This window comes from Fukomys damarensis, unplaced genomic scaffold (assembly GCF_012274545.1).
Source record: "Fukomys damarensis isolate Sample0158 unplaced genomic scaffold, DMR_v1.0_HiC HiC_scaffold_26, whole genome shotgun sequence".
In the NCBI taxonomy this organism is placed as follows: Eukaryota; Metazoa; Chordata; class Mammalia; order Rodentia; family Bathyergidae; genus Fukomys; species Fukomys damarensis.
The window spans coordinates 12,742,243-12,762,992 of record NW_022900938.1 but is presented as its reverse complement, the minus strand read 5'-3'; the positions used below and the strand labels follow the sequence as shown (position 1 = coordinate 12,762,992).

Below are 20,750 nucleotides of genomic sequence, written 5' to 3'. Positions count from 1 at the left end.
TCACAAAAGTTAATCTGAGGTTATGTCCTAGTTTAAAAATATTCACCTGCATTTCATTCTGGTTAAATCACAGAATGTTCTGTTTCAATCTTTTGTGCCCTTATTTTTAAGGCACATAAGTCACTGTCTCCTTTTCTATGTTACTGTGTCCCAAAAAAAGATGAAGAGGTAATATAGGCAACCCAAAATAACCATTTCTTATAATAAGGAAAGGTTAAAACCATTTATGCAGTGACTCACAGAGACATCAAATTCAGTCAATGTGTCAGGATATGATGGCGAGAACATAAAGTCGATGCTGAACACATGGAAGTCATGTGGCTTCGCCTAAATTTGGAAAGTAAACCCACTCAATTTTTCCCCAGAAATGGAATACTGTATGAAATATAACATCACAGAAACACGAAACATTGTCTGTCACACCTCAGTAATACTTCTGCTTTCTGTTCACGCAGTTATTTGTCTTTCCCTGGCTCACACCTCTTTATCGTCAGAGGTCATGAACCAGATGATAAGTCATGTTACTTCCGCTTTCTCCCCTTCCCCCCCCCCCCGTTGGTCTGTAATAACTCCGGTAAACCACTACTTTTTGACCTCTGAAGTTTTTCTTTATAAAAGAACAATGATAGGTGCTTTTTGGATTATGGTGAGTCTCTCATTTACTGTGTGATTCCTACCACCTCCAGGAGGACAAGTAAATATTAATTTGTATATGAAAACTCCTGATGTGTGCTGGGCACTGTGCTGAGCACAATAGAAACTACAAGAAACACAGGCCGGTAAGTCATAGAGTCTGTTGGTTTTTGTTACACGAAATTCCTGTTAATGTCTCTATTCACAACCAAATAGTAAAAGGTGCTAACAGGTCTTTTGTTTTCCTCTTTCTTTCTTTTTGTCCCCTATTACTGGAGAATGAACCCAGGGATTTTCACTGAGGTACATTCCCAATCCTTTTTTTTTTCATTGTTTTACTTTGCGGGTCTCATTAAATTGCTGTGTCTCTGCTTCCTCAGCCTCTGGAGTGCTAGGATCACAGTCAGACTCACTAACATTCTACGTCACCTCCCAAATCTTCATATTCAAGGACATAAAGTACCTGAGATGTCTGAGCCATCACCTGTTTATATCAAACACGTGTTAACATTTGTGTTGTAGTTTTACCTCAGATAGAGGTAAATAAAAAGTAAGAGATGCTCATAGCAAATATCATGTGATTATAACACAGAGACCTCAGAGAAAGATGAGAAAGCATGGAAACTAAATGTCTTGCAGTTTTTATTACATTGAAGTATACTGTGATGTTATCACATGAATGTGTGTATGGAATTTAATTGTGAAATTTGCAAATATAAATTAACTTAGAATAGAGAAATCCATAATGTTTCCATGGTTAGTGCAGATTAAAATTTTACTATATGTGTCACAGATAGACATTTTATGTACTGCAGCATACAAATGGAACATGGGTGTTGTGGCACAAAGCTGTAATCCTACTACTCTGGGAGGCTGAAGCAGGAGCATAGCAAATCCAAGACCAGCCTAGGCAATTTAGCAACTTGGTGAGAACTTGTCTAAGAAAGACAACACAAATATGACTATAATTGCTCAAGCCTTTCCAAAAATTATTAATACTTTCCCAAAAGTATCAATTATTACTTTTAGTAGATATTATTTTTCCATTAATTTTTAACTCTCTTATATGTCTTCTATATTTATGGATGCACAAAAATATCGGTTCATAATTACTCTAAAATACAGAAAACATAACAGTAAGCATGTTCTTCTGGCATTTCAATGTTTGTCCAAATATTTTTATAATTATTTATGCATTTCACACAGCTCTATTTAAGTGATTTTATATACTTTGTAAGGGTATTTCAGAATGTGAATAAATTCTTTTACAATTTCAAACAATAATGAAGAAATATTTGTTGTCTGTCTTCTTGCCTACATGTGCAAGATTCTAGAAAATATGTTTGGTGATGCTTTCTGTCTAATAAATATAAACCTCTTCAAATTTACTTGACTGCCCACATTTTCTGCAAATATCTTTAAAATTACATCCTCAAGACCTATATGAATAAACTTTTTCAATCCCGCAACCACTCTTGTTATAAAATTCCGTAAATGTTAATTTTGCTAAAATATCTTCATGAGAAACCACATAATATTTTCTTTGAATCGCATTTCTCTAATTTCCAGTGATTTGAGTACATTTCATGTTTGCTGGCTTTACAATGGCTTCAACAAATTTCTCAGACAAGTTGTCATAGAAAAATACAGTGAATACTTGATTAAAAATTATTACAGTGAAAGACACATTGCCATGAATGTGCCCCTTGACGTGCTCCCGCTTGCTCTCCATGCTCCTCCTCCTCGGTACGGACGCATCTACCCCATCGTCTTGCCGTTTTCTGAAGCAGTTCCGGAAGTTCTCTTTCAGGAGTATGTGCAGTTTTGCTGTCATGGCTGCCTCAGGGCCCTGAATCTATTGCAGACCTTTACTTTTCACGGTCATTTTGACTTCAGGGAAGATCCAGAGGTTCCACGGTGCCAGATCCTGTGACTAAGGTGGGTGAGGATGCACTGTGATGTTTGTATGAGCCGGCGTCTCCCGTGGCGGCAGCAGTCACTGTATTTTTTAACTCAGTTTATAATGTCACTCATGAAACAAGGCTTTCAGAACCGCTTCAGAAAGGGTGCTAAATTTGTCTTAAAATTTTCACGTCATTAAATATATCAATGTATCCCTTTATGGTATGACTCTGAGACTTTTTCCAAATTTGATATTATAGAAAAATTGTGTACGCAATTTTCTCAATTCTTTTTTCATTGTAGACCTTCAGTCTGTGTGTATTTTTTTATGTGTTTGATGTGCGGTAAAGTGGCTTTCATTATCATTTCCATGGATTATATAAATCTTGAGAGAATGATCAATTTTACAGCACTTTATCGATGCACAAATGTTGTATATGCCTTCCTTTAGTATTTTCTGTAATTACATTCCAAATTAAATACTTTTTATTGAAAATTTAGTTTTTTGTAGTCTAGTTAATGGATAAAAATTTATTTAACAATTTTATTATCAAGAATGCAAGTTATTATGAAATAATTTCTTGAATTCTTTTGTGTCTATATACTTATACATAATGTATATAAAATTCATGGTTTTAGATATAAATTATACACAAAAATCAAGGAAACCAATTATATTTCTATACATGCACATTTATTTAATTAATGTAGCATTTCAAGGTGGTAACATTAAGGCAAGTGGTGGAGATATTTTTATATATTTGTTATATTATGACATTATTTCCTACAGACTTCATATTTATAATATTACCCATACCACATATTAGTGCTAGATAAAATATGTGTAACTTTTTTTTTTTTTTGGTACTGGGGATCAGACTTGAGTCCTTGTGCTTGCGAGGCAGGCAGCGGAACCACTGAGCTAAATCCCTAGCCCCAAAGTATGTCTAACTTAATAATGAATGTTAAAGTATTAAAATGTTGGTAATAAGGTAGATGTGGCTTCACAAGTTAACAAAAAAACCTAAAAAGGACAAGGTAAGTACTTTACACCCTTCCATTCCCCTCGATCTCTTTCTTACATTCCTACAAAAACAACATATTGACAGCTAAAACCATAAAAAGCAGTTCTAGTCCAGAGCTTTTATGTGCATTTACTTCTATTTCTCCCTATTTTCTCTGTAAATAATTTTTTATATTATTACTAATTCAACAAACATACTTTTGGTATGTACTATCAGTATAGAAGTATTTGTAAAAGTGCTTTTAAAACACAAAGTTTTATATAAAATATAATTTAGTAATGTATTTTTTCTATTGTATTATCTAGTTTAATTCCTCCATAGTCTTCATGATGATTTTCAAATTTTCTAAATATTTATTTTCTGATACACTGTGTTATGATAGCTCTGCTTGATGGACAACACTTTGACAGGTATGATAATGTCTTTCACAATCACAGACTATGAATGCACATACATGTGTGTATTTGTATATTAGTGTTGAAAAAGGGCATGTTCGTTTTAACAATCCTATTGGCTTATACTGATGTAAAAATATTTTCACGATTTTTCTATTGAGAAGTAAATGTGTTGCAAAAGAATTGACATTTTTCATCTCACTAGACTACATGATATTTGGATGGTCTTGATTGCTATTTGATGCTCTCTTGTTTCTTGGAATTGATAAGAACAGTTTCATGCTGCTTCTCCCACATTCCTGAGACTTGAGAGCTTACTGTCACTGTACATTTCTCTTTCTATAACCATCAGTGAATCTTCTGTCACTTTGCTCTACTTTATCCTTTCTTCATATGTAAAGATTTGCTATTTAAACCACAATCTATATGCTAATAAGTTTTAAATCTCTACCTTCACTTCTCTACAAAGGATTTGGGGGAACATAACCACTCACAAATAACAGTAGTGGTTCAAAATCCAACAAAATTGAAAATTAAAGATTGCAGCAGTGTCTTTTATCCTTATTCATAGTGTGTCATCCATTCCCTACTGCCTTCCTGACCCTAAGTTGCCACTTGCTCTACTGAGTTTTGTTTTATAGTTCAGATCTTGGTGAGTAACTTAACAATTCACGTTGTCCCTCAAAGTAGAACTTGGAGGTCAATATCATTGATCATCTAATGCATTACAGCTTTGCTGGTAGAAATTTGGAGAATTAACAGTGGATGGCTGGAACCCAACTAAAACATTGAACATAAATTAGAATGGAGGCGAATTGTTAGAATGAATCATATGGATGGAAGTATAAGTAATGAAAAATAATTATTCTAAACCTTAATATATGTACTTTCACCTTGATATAATATCCAGAACTTCTATGTCTCTTTAGACACAATGCCTATAATATGTTTAATTTTGCTTAAAAAAACCCTGCTTAATCTGTATGGATGAAATATTTCAGACTTATCAAGACATGACAAGCGTACATGTAATTTTGTTTTTTAATACCAATAAAATTATTTTTTGCAGCAGTTTTAGATTTACAGAAGCATTTGGCAGAAAAGGCATGGAATTCTCACATAGAAGGAAAAAGCATTTTGTGGTTCCTAGGCAATTGGGGGTATGGAGAAGTGGGGAGTGGCTGTTAATGTGTATTTTTAATAGTATGCTCTTGCAGCATACAATAGTTACATTCTTGGGTGCCTATATATATACATATATATATTATATATGCATATACATATATTATATGCATATACACACACATATATATTATATATACATTGGATCATTTTGACTTCACTTTACTATCCAACCCTATTCTTTACCTCTTTCCTTGGACCTCTTCTCATCTCCATAAAGTGTCTTTCCCTTCCCATTTATCACTGTCTTTGTTTTATTTTAAATTATTTACATTTGAGTGTTTTCACATACGAGAAAATATGAAATATTTAACCTTCTATATTTAATTTATATTGCTTAGCATTATGGTCTCCATATCCATTCATTTTCCTAAAAATTAATCAAATTTATTCTACTTTATTACTGACTAGTAAGTACTACATTGTGTAAATATACCACATTTTTCTCTTTCTATTCATCTGTTGATGGGCATATAGGCCACTTCCATGGTTTAGCTATTTCAATTGCTCTGCTATAAACATAAATAGGTAAATTGTATTTTAAAAGGATAGTTTCAACACCATATGATTATACCAAAAGCCAATTGAGTTATACACTTTGAATGAGTCAATTTTATACACGTAAATTGTATCTTAATAAAGCTTAGAAGTACAAAGAAAAGACTAAAACTAAAAGTAGTCTGGAACTAACCAGCAATAAATAATCAGTTTGTAGTACATGTTTATATTGTATCTGTTGTCTACTTACACAAATATCTCATATAGTTTTCAGAAATGGCTTTCATGTCATACAACAGTATCAAAGGTTCATTTTCACTGAATGAATTTTAATTTTAAATCATCTTTCTCAGTATTTGGAGTACTGTTTTGAAATATACTCGATTGTACCTTATAGATAGTTAAATCAATTTTAACTTTTAGTTATTATAAATTTCACTCCAATGGACACTTTTAGCCTATTAATTTTGGAATATATGGATTGCCTCATCAGGGAAAGTTCAGGGAAGAATAATTACTAACATAAAAATATATAAATACTTAACAATTCAATATAAATTCCACAATTCATAACCTGAGATTTAATTAATTTTCAATTTGGTAAAATGTCATCTTTTTTACTACAAAAATTGTTATGCCTGATCGATCTTTTTCAATATTATCTATTTTAGTAAGTCCAAATCTATAGCACTATGACTTTTTGGTGATGAACGTATGCAACACATACATAAGTGACTTTTATTACCTTCTTTATCTTCTGTATATATTTTATTTGGATTTGTAAGATTTGTCTCGGTAAAAATAGCAAAGATAGCTTTATTTTTTCAGATTAGTAGTTGTACTAAATTATTCAAGTGCAAGAATGTTAGAATGTCCAGAATCTTCTGATCACTTACGTATAATTAAATACTCTTAGAGTCATACTAAGTAGGTATATTTGGCTTTTAAAAACATTGGGGTTACTTTTAACTAAATAATACTGTTTTGTAGAAAGAAGTAGCCCATTTAATTATTTAATATGGTTTAAATAAGCATAACCAGTTTTTTTTACAGCTTTCTAATAAATAATTTATGTCAAGTGACATCATTAAGTAGTAATTTGTGGATAGTATAACTGTCCTGAGTCATCACTAAAACATTTATATGAAAATATGTGAAATATGTCTGCAGTTTATAATAGAATAACATATGTCTAACTCTATGCCTGTATATCTGTATTCAAACTTTATGTTCAAATATATATTTTCATCTCAACTGCTAAAATAAACTTTGGGATATAATTAAATGTGTGAAAGCATACAATACTTATCTTACAGTGTAAAAAATTGAAATAAAAGTTAAAATTTCCTATTTGTAGACAAGTATGATTTAAATTTTCTAAAGTAAAAAAATACAAAGCAGTTAATCAGCCTTGTCTTCTCATTTAGTATCCCGATTCACCTCTTTTTATTCTATAGTCTCTCATTCTTTTGCCCCCTTTCCACTGTGATTTTCTATACATTTCAATTTTTGACTATCTGCCACCAATTTTCTTTCTAAGCCATCGTTGGCTATAACATATTATTTCTACCTTACCTAGTCAGCCATTTTTTTATTTATAAAAATAAAAAAATTTTCATAACCCAAGGTCTATGCAGTTTAAACCTTTGTATAAATTGTTGTGCATAAATGCACTATATGTATTCCCCCATGAGCAAAGAGTTCTTCACTTCATCAATTTATAAAATCTGTCAACTCTCAGACTGTCAAAGGTCCTTAAAAGTAATTCTTATTTTTGTCACTGGGATTCAAATGCTTTGGATATTATGATTTCCGTATTGGTAATGGCAAAGTGCTATGGAAGTTGTTGAATTTTCTTGGCCACATAAGGGAAATTAGGTGGTAGGCAAGTTGCTTACAACCTGAAATCTGGAGACAAGAAAATTCAATTATAGTCTAAACTCTGACCTGGAGCAGAAGGGTATGTTTATTAAATGGTAAGTTTGATAAGTTGGTGGAGGCTACATCTGGGTTAGCATGTGAGATTCCCAGGGGCTACAATCACAGTGGGATCTCTATATGATTTATTAGCCTTTGCTCCCTTAAATTAGACTCAGATCCTCCAGTTGGAGTCTGAGAAAAATTCCCTTGGAGCTATGAGATAAAAAGAGAAAGACTCATGATAGTGATGCATGCTCAGGAACCTCTCCATAGAGATCTTTTCAGGGAACAAGAGTTCACACTAGCTGGATTGCAATCCTTTATCACATCTGGAGAAAGAAGATTCTGCCTAGTGTACCCTTCTCTTTTCTTTCTGCTTTGCTTGGGTGGTGTAGCACAGTTAACACATGCCTAATTACAAGGAGACATGTTAAAAATTCTGTTATCAGAAAAAGAAATTGAGGTTTGGGGAATATATATTATACAACACTTGTGATAGTCACAACCCTCCGGCACAGGCACAGGCACTGAGGTTTAGACAGAAGATTACAGAATGCCCAATCTCTCTATTCTACCCTGAAACAGGGCTCTTACGTAGTAGCTGTAGATTACAGATCACAGAGCAGCAAGATACACTATCTTGGAGCAAGTGTCCATAAGGGGAATCGAAGTCAAGATTAGAGAGAAACATTTAGGACAATCAAAAAATTAGAATTTTCTTGACCCTTCATGCATTAAGCACAACCTAAATGTGAACCAGATTAACTCTCATCTTCTCACTAACGTCTTAATTTAGTTTTTTAATACTCAGTATAGTATTTGTGGTTTTTAAGAAATAAATTATTGCAATGCACATCAAACGGTAAGAAAAAAAAATGTTCTCTGAAAAGAGAAATCACTGCAACTGGATTCAGACATGACAAACAATGTTAGAATTATCAGGTAGGTAACAGCATAACTATGACTACAATGGTATGAGATCTAACAAAGATAGTAGACAAGATACATTGGATATTGTAAACAGCTAGACGAAAAGTCTAAGAAAATAATAAACACTAGCAATAAAAGCCACAGTAATAAGAAGGAAGAATCTTTGAAGGAGCTATCAGCAGATTAGACACGGCTCAAGGGTGAAGGAGTAAAACTGAAAAGAGGTCAGTAAATGTTTTCAAGTTGAAATCCAAAGACTAAGAAGATGGAAAAATAACAGAACACAGTATTCAGTAAATGCGAACCTACCTCCAGAATTCTAATAGATGTAATTGGAATAAGAGCAGGAGAGGAATGATTGAGGTATTAGAAAAAAGGTGAAAATGGCTGAAGATCTTCCATAATTACTCACAGATATCAAATCAGAGATTTAGGAAGCTCACAGAACACCAAGCAGATTAAATGTTAAGCTACATTTTCAAGTTAAACTGCTGGTAAAGACCAAGAGAAAAATCTCAAAAATGAAAACGTTTTGTTAATTTTGAGATTTAAGTGTAGTTTACAGTTTAGAGCATATCTATTTTCCTGTAGAAGGAAAAGCTCTGGAAATAAGTGCTTATTTAAACGTGGACATACTGAATAATATGCTTCTATTGATAATCAAATTCAGGCTTCCTGTTTTTGTTTTTGTTCCCATGTCCTTTGCACTGAACCACATTCTCAACCCTTCTTAAACTTTTACTTTTATACAGGGTCTCAGGGTTATGCCACCATGCCTGGCTCGATTTTACTTTATGAGAAATATACCATATTTATTTTAATTTTACTTAAAGGGAAATTATAATATGGATGCAGGTACATAATTTTAACATATAAAATGTTATTCCTGCTCTGAGGTCTTTATCATCTATCAATTCGACTGCTTCCAACATTTATAAAAAAAATAAAAAAGAAAATTTATTAAGCTATATAAACACTAGCCACCATAAAGACAGCATCTATTCTTGTTAATTAATGAAGTCATCAGTTTCTTGGAACACACAGATTTGCAAAATTACAAATCCTAATAGGGTACTAAGCATATGGAAAATGAAATCATTTCTCACTCCTCATGTTTCCTAATTTCTTCATTTGTGCCAATCACAATCAATGTCTACTCATTTGTCAAACTAGCCAATAATTTTGTAAGTTCTAAAGATCCTGGCTCCAAAAGTCTATCTCAAAAATAACACTTCATCCAGGATTCTTTTCTGTATTTTTCTTCTTCATTTTGGATACTCACGTAATTTTCTTCTTATTTACATGAATTTTTGTTCTGATCTTTTACCAAAACACAGTTCTTGTGCCTAACCTTGTACCTTTATGTTTTCACCTAGTATTTAGGCTATTAGTGAGTCATGGGTTCTGGTAGTTTTGAAAAATATTTTATTTCCAATACATCCTTAAAAGGGATAGAATAATGTAGGGGAAATATGTTATTAATATATTTTGGGTCTTGTTTTCTTTATTTAAGACTATTATATTAAATTGCAACTTCCATACAGGGCAACAACACTATTTAGACTCTGGAAATGTAGCATATATATTTCTCTAAGAATAAATATTTCCAACAACATCAACATAGAATGACGTATAGTCACACCAATGGAAACAAAACTAGTCATTTTTCCTATGTAGGGATGAGTGTAAAGCCAGTACCATCTTATTTGTATATAGATATTTAAAATTACAATAAAATACATTAATGGTTAGATACTTCAGTATTTTGTCAAAATGCAGTGAACAGGAATACATAGTTTAGTTATGGCTCAACTATAGGAAACCTGATTATATTTCCCTTACCAATCATAATTCAGAATACTTCTTTAAAAAACATTAATATTACAATGGACTAGATTTTTATCATTTTAAATAGGTTAAGATGCTTTATCTTGTACTTAATAAAAATTTCAAATGTGAAAATGCTAATGAAAACTAAAATAGTTAATTATAAGCTATGGGCTATATTTTATAATTTCCAGCTAATTATTTATACTGAGATAAGTGTTTGTGTATGTGTAGGGGGTGCGAAAATGGAAGGAAAAATCTGGAAAAAGTTATTACATGCACATTTAACGTTTTTATGTTGTATCTCAAAATTACAACATAAATTTATTTAGCCCAAATTTTTTAGTACTAATTTCAAGAAACCTTTACCTTAAGAATTAAATGTGTGTGGGGGGGAATTTAGCTCAGTGGTTCCAGCTCCTGCCTCACAAGTACAAGGACCTGAGTTCGATAGATCCCCGGTACCAAAACAAAACAAAGAATTAACAGTAGGAAAAGGTGGAGGGTGAGAAGGGAGGGCAGAGGAAGGGGGAAAAATAAGGACCAAGATATGTCATGTAAAGGTACAAGATTCCAATGATGGCTGTAACTAAATGTACCAATAATTTTTTTTTAAAAAAGAATAAACTGTAAGAAATTTTGATGAGGCTGATGATATATCACGCATCCTTTCTGATGACTGAACTTGTAAATAGCTTTTATGAAGGAGTTTAATGTTATTCTATCACTAAAAATGAATAGATATGAAATATTCATGGATTGCTCTGCTAATAACCCTTAAAGAAATTAAGAATATAATTGAACACAACTGAAAAATCGGGTATGTACATTTGTTTATTACAACACAGAATTTAATACTGCTAAGCACCCCATAAAGTGGAAAGAATGTATATCCCTTAACAGGTGTGGAAAGAGACCACATAAAACCACCACAAGAAAAACTCCGACAAGAGCAATCTTAAAATAGCATGTATATCATTGATTTTTCATAAGTAGGCACCTTATATATAATACACAAAATAAATACACTGTGTTTGCATGTGTGTACAGACATGCTAAACTTTGAAAGTGATGTTTTTGTCAAGGTATTGAATTAAAGTATCTTCTAAAACTTTTATATGGAATAATAGTTAAATTATGTAAAAGTAAATGTCACCTTTATATTCAGTATAGACAGCATTCATGAACACTTATTATTTTCATAATAAAATGATTAATACTGTTTTAATGAATGCCTTCTGCTCAAAGTTGAAATAGTATTTTAAATAATTAAACTGAAATAATTTTAAAAGAGGTCAAGAAAAAATACCTATGAAATCTAAAGGAAGAATTTCTAGCTTGTAATAACCTTTTACTCATTACATTTCTTAAAAGTAAAAATTTTAGCTACCTTAAAATGCAGTTAATTTATTTCACCATGATTTTTCTGTGACATCTTCTGTGCATTCATCCCTTAACCCCGAGGAATACTAGATATTGGTTTTTGCTGAAAATTGTGTATAAAATAGTTTTAAAATATAATAATGGGACTATTGCTGAACATTACAAAAATAAAATGGCGTACACGTGATCAATAAATCAGAAAAACAAACAGAAGTCATCAGTTATCTTTACATTTTTCATAAACTCTGGCACAACCCTCCTTTGCACATTGAAAGGTGTTCCCATTATGCTTATTTGAAAAGTACTTAACGACCTTCAATTTTTCTATGAGTAAGGCATTAAAAGCTATCTATTCATTTCCGTGGTTACTCTTAGAGAATAATGGGAAAGCTGAGCAGCCTATGAAGATGAACTTCACTAAGTTAACCAACTTCACACGTGCATTGTGGGCTACTTGAAAGAAACCAAGTATAATAGCCTTAAAATGAATGTGGGGAGCTAGCAAGTCTTTCTGTGCTTGAAGAGGTAAATAGCTGCTGGTACCCACCTTCTCTCCGACGGTAGAAGAGTGCTTGCTTTTAGCATTTGTATCATTTGCAGTTCTGTTGCTTTTGACTATTATTTTATTTAAATGTCCTGTCCTAGGATCTGACTTTCTAAATGTGCTCCCACTGTTGAGACTGGACACTTCCAAACTGTAGACTCCCTTCCTAGTTTGTTCGATAAGGCACTGATGATAATTTAGAAGTCTTGAGAACAGCAAAATGATACTATTTCTAGTTTTCATTCTTTTCCACATGAGTGTAGCAGACACATATTAGCGTGCTTCCTTGTGAGAAGTTACCTGCCTCCTCATCCCAACCGTGGTGGATCCAGAGACTGGGTGCTGAACCTCTCACTTTATTTTAGGTATTTCTGTCTTCTGGCACCAAAGAGTGGGCTCTGTGTTTAACGTTTCTCTCCTTGAAATAGGTGATACAATTTCCACTGTACTCTTTGAACAATGACTGATATGTAACCTTTGAAGAATTAAAGTGAAAACATCAGGAGAGAGCATTTCTCCAGATGTTTAGTTTTGGAACTACAGCTCACTATCTGGAGAATATAGACATACATTGATTAAAAAAAACAAAAAACATTGTGTTATCAAAACTGCCAGACATCTAGCAGCATTACCAGAAGTATATGAAGCCCAGGAAGCAAGCATTTAGGACACTAAAACCCATCCAACAACTAATATGAGAAAGATTGCATAGGAGAGGTGGTCAACGCAAAATGAACTTCTAAAAGAGTCCATAATTCCTTGGTCAGAAATAAAACAGGAATTTAAGAGACTGAAGCAAACCCACAGGTATAGAAAAGAATTTCTGGATCCTTAATGGAGTGTGAACTGTAAGAATTTTGTAGTTAGCATTTTAGTTGACATGGAAACTAGTTATTGTTCAATTTGAACTAGCAAGCAGAAGCATGAAATGAATTTTCTTGGATATTGTAAAAATAAAACATTTTTGTATTTAAAAATAATATATAGAGAACAACAAAATATTATAACAGTTCAAAATAGAAAGTGATTTGAAATAAATTGCACATTAAATTTTTAATTAAAAAGAATAAAGTGTGCTGGGAGTGGTGGCTCACGCCTGTAATCCCAGCACTCGGAAGGCTGAGGCAAGAGGATCGCTGTGAGTTCGAGACCAGTCTGAGCTACATAGTGAGTTCCAAGTCAGTCTCAACTACACAGTGAGAACCTGTCTCAAAAAAACAAAAAGAAGAAAAAAAGAAAAAAGATAGAGTGTATGAAACACACATTACAAACAATTGACCTTCTGTCAAACAATATACTACAGTAAGCCCATTTTCACCAAATCACAGGATATATATAAATTTTAATTAAATATAATATATGCTATATAATATAATATATTTTATATATATGTAATTTTGTCTGAGAAGGAGATTTAAGAAAGAAACTTGAAGTAACTAAAAAAAATTGCCACAGTCACTTTCTTTGACACAGGGACAAAATTTAAAATACAATTTAACACACACAATTTAAAAGAGAAGAGATTTATTTTGATTCACATTTTTAGTCCACACCTGAGCTTCCTCAAAGGCATGAAGGGTCTGGCGGAGGAAAGCCGCTCACCTCATGGCAAGGAGGAAGCAGAGAGCAAAGGGAACAGCAAGGACGGAGCTGAGTCCTCCAGGCCGCATCTGCAGCAACTGCTCTGCCTGCCAGGCCAGACCTCCTGACAGCACAATGACCTATAACAGCACCAGTGGAATGATCTGCATCCTGTGACACTAACTCCTCCCCAAAGCCCCACTTATGATCACATGAGCTTTGGGGGGGACATCTAGATGTGAACCATAACAGAAACAAAGTTTATCTTTATGTTAAATTGGTTTTGTCAGCATGAATAAGAATGTGTAATTGAAAAAATAAAATGATACTTGAAATAAAATGAATATAACTTCACCTGGAATTTGGTAGTGTGAGGAGTATGGAGAAATAAAAAACTGGAAAGTACTGGAGGGAAGAAAAGGCACAAAACTCAAATTAAAAGGAAAAACACAGAAAAGGGGTGAAGGGAGATGAATATAACACTAACCAAACAAACTGGTAGAAAGGAAAGGAAGGGGAGAGGAATGGACAAAAAACTAGAAGAAGATATTTCATGTCAGGTACAGATTCCCTAAGATGAATGCTATCATTATGTATATCTAAAAGGTGCCAGTAAAATTAAAAAGTCAAAAAGAATGAAATAAAAACAAAGAAAAGGAAAAACAAATAAAACAAGTAGATATAAAAGAATAGACTAAGAAAGAAATGAAATACATTAGTTGTTGCATCAGACATTAATGCGCTGAATTCCCCTTTTACAAAATAAAACAAACATTGGAAAGACTAAACACAAGGAGACCCAACTAAGAGACTGCATACAGAAGTCACAGCTGCTCTGAATGAAGTTAGAGGATTTGTATGAAATGATTGTAAGTGAGGACTGGTAAATATAAAACTTCTAAACAGTAAAGCAGGAGTTTGCAGAATGAAAAGAAGAGGGACACTACGGATACGTTGTAGTATGCTGAGGTATCATATTTTTTTCTCACTTCTGGCGGAATATCTGGAAATCTACTGGTATGGAGGATGGATTCCAAGGCATCTTCTCTGGTGTAGTGCAGTGGGAAGGACGGTGGTACTGAGAGCTGGGTTCATGGCAAGTGTCCAGAACCGTTTTAAACTATTATTGGTGTAGTCTAGTGCAGGTTTGGCTTAAGTAAGCACAGCACGTGAGACATTGTCTAGCAACTGAATGAAGCAAATCATTGAGTTGGGTTGATCAACTAAGAGGTCCCAGATGTGAGATGGAGGTATTTCTGAAGTATCTGTTAAGACAGAAAGATATATTGTTTAAGAATTGAAAGTTTAGGCCAATTTGTGCAGCTATTGGAAAAGCTGAAAGACACCTTCTTCTCTGAGTACTTGAGGATCAGCTGGTAGGTGTGTCACCGTGGCACTCCCCAAAGCGGGTACCGATATGCTGTTCCTGAGCTCATAGAAGGAAACTGACTCCTGGGAGAAAAGTTTATAGTGATACTGGAAAGTGAATTGCCCAGTATCAGAATGAATTATCTTTCTCCACTAGGAATTTTGAAAATAATGCATTCCTGTTTTTCATGTCTCTGTGAAAAAATGAAAATATGATGAACAGAACCAATTGTAGAACAATCTACAAATTATAATGCTTGGATCAGGGTATCTTTGAAGAATCTCATGGAATTGTACACCGATGAGAAGTTCTCCTGGCTCCACAAATGTCCGTAGACCTCTGTTTCCTCTGCAGCAGTCTTTGCCTGCCGCATATACTGTGAGGGCCGGAACCTTGTATGATGTGGTAGTCACCACGCCGATCTATCACCTAAACATCTAGCACATGTGTGCAGAAGCCATCTCATGGAAGGACTAAACACGCAATATAGAGAAAACAGAACCATGGGGAGATAAGCAGACCAAGTTTTCTTCAGAAATGTATATCATCTAGCTTCCTTTAAGTCAAACATTAATTCTTTACCAATTTACAAACAACTAATTTTAGGCTTAAATGTCTTAATGAAATTTCTGCTGTAACCATGCTAAATTACTGGATTTAGAGTCAGTGTTGCAAGAGAAAGTCTGAAGAGAACAGAAGCTAATCACCAGAGAAGCATAACACACAACAGGTCACAAAAATGGGTATCGTGCTGATTTTCTACCTTGTCCTTCTGTAAAGGGTACAAGAAGACTGGCACTATATCGTGAAGGTTGATACCACCTGGAAGTCAGGCCTACTTTCTTCTCAAGAATGTGCAGATTCGGAGGAGTTATTCTGAGATGATGATCCGTATATTTTCTTCCTGGAATGTTCCTGTTCCCCTCTGTCTTCTGCTCAAGCAAATAGTGAGTTCACCGAGACAATCAAGAGAATTATCCAGAATTGAGATGAGAGGAAAAGAAAGAACTGGGACACATCTGTAAGCTGTGACGTAGAGGGAGCTTAACTGACAAATTTCAAGAGAAACGTCTACACTGGGGCGCGGTAACTCGCACAGCGCTTTCATATCCTGTGTGTTCCACAGGTGGGAGCTCAGCCTGGAAATGGAAAGATGGAAATTTCCACTCTTGCTAAGAGCAACCCATGAAAAGAGAGCCATCAACCTGCTGTTTTCTCCAGCCTACTAGGACTTTAATTCCAAAATCCAGTTGTCACAGTTAGATAAAGTCACACTGCTAGTACACTTGGTTTGTATTCTGATTCATATTCAATATGTGGGAGGATTTAGCAATGTGACAAAGGAGCATCGCTGGGAAAATGCTGCCTCTAAAACTGTCTGGCTTGTTCACATAAATTGCCTGTGCTGTATGCCATCACAATGTATGAGGTTTTTGATTTTTAATTTTTATAAGTGCATGTTTGTAATAAATAATTATATTCATTGAGGAAACATGAATACGTAATATAATGCATCTTAATTCTTTTTCTTTCCTCCTTTAATTCACCCCCTTTTGTCTTCCCAGCATCAGATTCATTTATTTATCTTATAAGCCACTCTAAAGTTAATTATCACATATACAGGTCAATAAACAGATAATAGAGCCAAAACACATAATTCACATAAGACAATTATACTAAATCATAGTACACTTTTAGATACATCATTCACACTGGATAACAGCATTTTTTTTCTTTGTCTCTTTCCTCTGTTATCTTTTAGCTCTCTATTGTCTGTCTTTTCCACTTTATATATCGAGTTTTTCATACAAGAGAAAGCATGCTGTATTTAAGGTTGTGCGTCTCATTTACAAATGCCTCAAGTTTATGACTTTTTAAAAAGCAGGAATGATGGTATCTGTATGAGCTGACAAGTGAGAAGAGAAGAAAAAGAGGAAGAAGAAGGATGAAGAATAGAAGGAGAGAAGTGTAGGAGAAGAAGAAAAATAGGAGAAACTTTCAAGCTTCCATAAATTACTGTTAATTTGGAAACTGGTACGCACTTATGTCTAAAGAAGTATTATGTTGTAAATGAAGCCAATGTTCCAGTGCATAAAAGGTGCCACAAGTATAGTGCAGATTGATAAAATAGCCCAAAATAATAAACAAAATAAAAAATAAAAAACCATGGCCTTCATTGCATTTGTTAGAAAACAGGACAACATCTTAGTGTCTCTGGATGGTTATGATCATGCCTCAGAAAACCTACTGATCACCTGACTCATGCATTTGCACGCACCTTTGTTTAATTTGTGATCCGTGAATGTGTGGAAGCAATTCATAAACAGCAGAGTTATCAGCTTATCTACAATATCATGAGATATTTTCTTTGAATATTTCTTTCCATTTCTGAACCTTCAATAAACGTGGTATATTTCTGGCAAATTGTTATATTGGAAATGCAGGCCGGGCGTGGTGCCACACTCCTGTTATCCCAGCGCTGGGGAGGCTGCGGCAGAAGGAATCTTTCAAGGAAGAGGCCAGCCTCCTCCAGGTAGTGAGTTCAAGGCCAGTCTGAACTGCAGAGCAAGACACTGTCTTGGGGAAAAAAAAATCAACAAATGAAGAAAGAATTGCAACGAGTGAACAAATGAGCATCTGGAGCTGGATGTTGATTTTTTTAGAATCCAAAGCTCATATGTATTTTTTGTGAACACTTTTCCATTTGCAAAACACTAAAGAAAGAATGCTCATTTTCCTTCACCTCTATTGCTGTTTATATATTATGCACCCATCAACTTTCTTACACTTTACATTTCTAAAATAAAATTAATGTTTATCTCCTTCTAGATGTTATTGAATGTACTATATTTAATATTCTCCCCCCAAACAGTCTCAATTTTTTATGGTGTCAAAAATAAACCTCTCTAGCCAGGTGTGGTGGCGCACACCTGTAATCCCAGCACTTGGGAGGCTGAGGCAGGAGGAATGCTGTGAGGTTGAGGCCAGCCTGGGCTACATAGTGAGTTCAAGGTCAGTCTCAACTACACAGTGACATCCTGTCTCAAAAAACCCCCCAAAATAAAAAATAAAGTAAACCTCTCTATATTTCTACAATATTTTGTAATTCATTGTGACAAGCAAGAGTACCGTTTTCTAAATTTGGTTTATAAATATATGGTATTTAATGCAAATGAGCTCACAAATTTTTGCATCCATTTCAAATGCTTAATCCATTTTAATAAAAATCACCATTCAATTTGAATACTCGTCTTAAGCTATAATACAGAAAAAATTATTACCCATGTTCTTTTATTCCCCATCATTTGGTGTCGGCTAAAATTCAATAACCATAAATCTTCCTTAATGAGGCATAATCTGGTGCTTCAAAATATGACAGTATGTGTACACATTAAATTTTTTGATATGATGATTAGCAGCTGCATATGATGGTGCTCACAAGTGAATCCTTTGTTTGTTGTTGTTTTAGAATCAGTATGATAATGTCCAAAGCAGTTTCATGTCAACAAGCAACTGGAAAAATCAGATATTCATTAACTAGGAATGTTTCAAAACACATAGTACATTAAATGCACAAAGACCCGTGAATGCTCCACAGGGGCGAATATGAGAAAACCGTCCATCCAGGAAAGTGAGAATCTTGTACCAGTCCTGTCAGTGAATACTATAAATTCCATTTCTATGACATCTCAAAGTGAGACAGGTTATTGGTTGCAAGAGGGAACATGAAAAATTTTTGTGTGAATAATTATTGTTCATTTTTTGAAATTCTTGTAAAATGCATATGTACATTTATGAAAACTCATCAAACTGCATTTTAAGCAATTTTTTCCTGTATCTTATTTTGTATTAAATCTCACTGTCAAATAAATTTATTTATGGAATCCAGATATTACACCCAATTCCATCACTCAGAAGGAAAATGCACTTGCATTCTCAGAGCTTTAGATTCATCTTATGTAATACTTAGACAATAGCTCCTATATAATAATGGAAGATATATGTATATATATATATACACTATTATTTATATAGTGTTATTGTTATGCATATTTGAGGAAAAATTATTGAGGATTGAAGTTCTCACTGTGTGTATACGTATAATGTAAGACAGTATGGAATAAATTCTAAAATATGTAAATGTTACAGTCATTTTTATTATAACCTAAATGATATAGCCGACTGCTTCACTAGTACATAAATTAGGGATCCTTTTAACTTTCCAAAAGTAAACAAAAGTGAGTAAATAGAGCACCATTTGTTTTGTGACAGGAATCCCGTCTGTTGCGACAGGCTTGGTGTCCTCAGAGATGTTGTGGTTCCTGCTCCTCCATCTTCCTTGGAGTTTTGACTTCTGTCTTCCCGTTGTCACCTCAACTTTGCAAGGCACCTTTTCTCAAAACCCAGCCATCACGTGCAGCTTCCAAGCAAGAACAGGAGGATGATGCGGGGAAAAATAGCTCTTTCACCATGACAGGATCCTCATGCGAATGAGGCAAAGGGTCAGCACACTGGCCGGCTGCCCCTCCAGGCTGCGGAATCCTGTGGTCAACACCGAGTGCCATCCGGCCAGGGCTGGGGACCCAGGCAGCTCCGGCAGACAAACAAGAACAGATGACTACGAAGACCGGATAGAGCGCAGAGGAAAGGCAGAGACGTCGGAGAACCTCGGAGAGCCGTTTGGGGTATTTGGTAAAGCATCCTGGCTTAGTGCAGGTTTGTTCAAAACAGCAGTGTTTTAGGACTCTAAAGTGATGCATTATGACAACTTTTCATCTTCCATTCTAGGCTGTTAACTGAAGTATGTATGAAGATAACAACAATTACTTTAAAGGACTTTGAAGAAATGCATCGATTTTTAAAAAGTGTAATGTAAGAGAAAACCAAGGAGCTAAAGGTGTAGGGAAGGTGTGATACGTAGGGGAAGAACAAAAAGGGAAAAGAAAAAAATGTGAGAGAATGAAAAGATGAAAATAAAGTGTTTGTAGATGGGGAGGGGAGGAGGGGGTGAAGGGAGGGCAGAGGTAAGGGGAAAAAAATGAGAATCAAGACTTGCCATGTAAAGGTACATGATCCCAACAATGAATGTAACTGTACTGTATCCCTAAATGTACCAATAAAATCAATAAAAAAAAAAAGAAAAAAGAAAAAGAAAGAGAAAACCAATATGCGACGGTCACCAAGTGGGCGGAGTGACGGAGCGGGCCCTGCCAGGAGTCGAGTTGCCAATGAGCCAGCTGCTGCTCTTCCGAAGCCTGAAGTGAAGCCAAGCGTTCTGGGGTCTCCTTGGGAGACAGGCAGCCTTGTTCCTCTGGGAGAGCAACTCTCACGAGGGAGGACTTTGTGTCCAAAGATTTAACATTCAGTCACTAATTAACATCGGGTAGTCTTGCTGAGCCTCTTGGCGTTGCAAGGCAGTCTCCTCCTCCTCCTCGGATCCTCCACTGGGAATGAATTGTCCTCTCAGACCCCTTCCGCTCCCGTTTCCTTTCCGGGCACTGCTCCTAGGAAAGCTATTGTACACTGCTCACCCTGTTTTCCTGCCTACTTCTCTGAGGAAC

General features: G+C 34.6%; 1 long non-coding RNA gene across 1 annotated transcript in view; it reads left to right on the top strand.

Moving 5' to 3' along the window:
• Positions 1–20,107, top strand: part of LOC117283442 — a 28,182-nt gene extending 8,075 nt beyond the window's left edge. Inside the window, exon 3 of the long non-coding RNA XR_004514439.1 lies at positions 19,462–20,107. This is a non-coding gene — a long non-coding RNA (uncharacterized LOC117283442). The remainder of the gene's footprint in view (positions 1–19,461) is intronic.
• Positions 20,108–20,750: the final 643 nt, after the last annotated feature.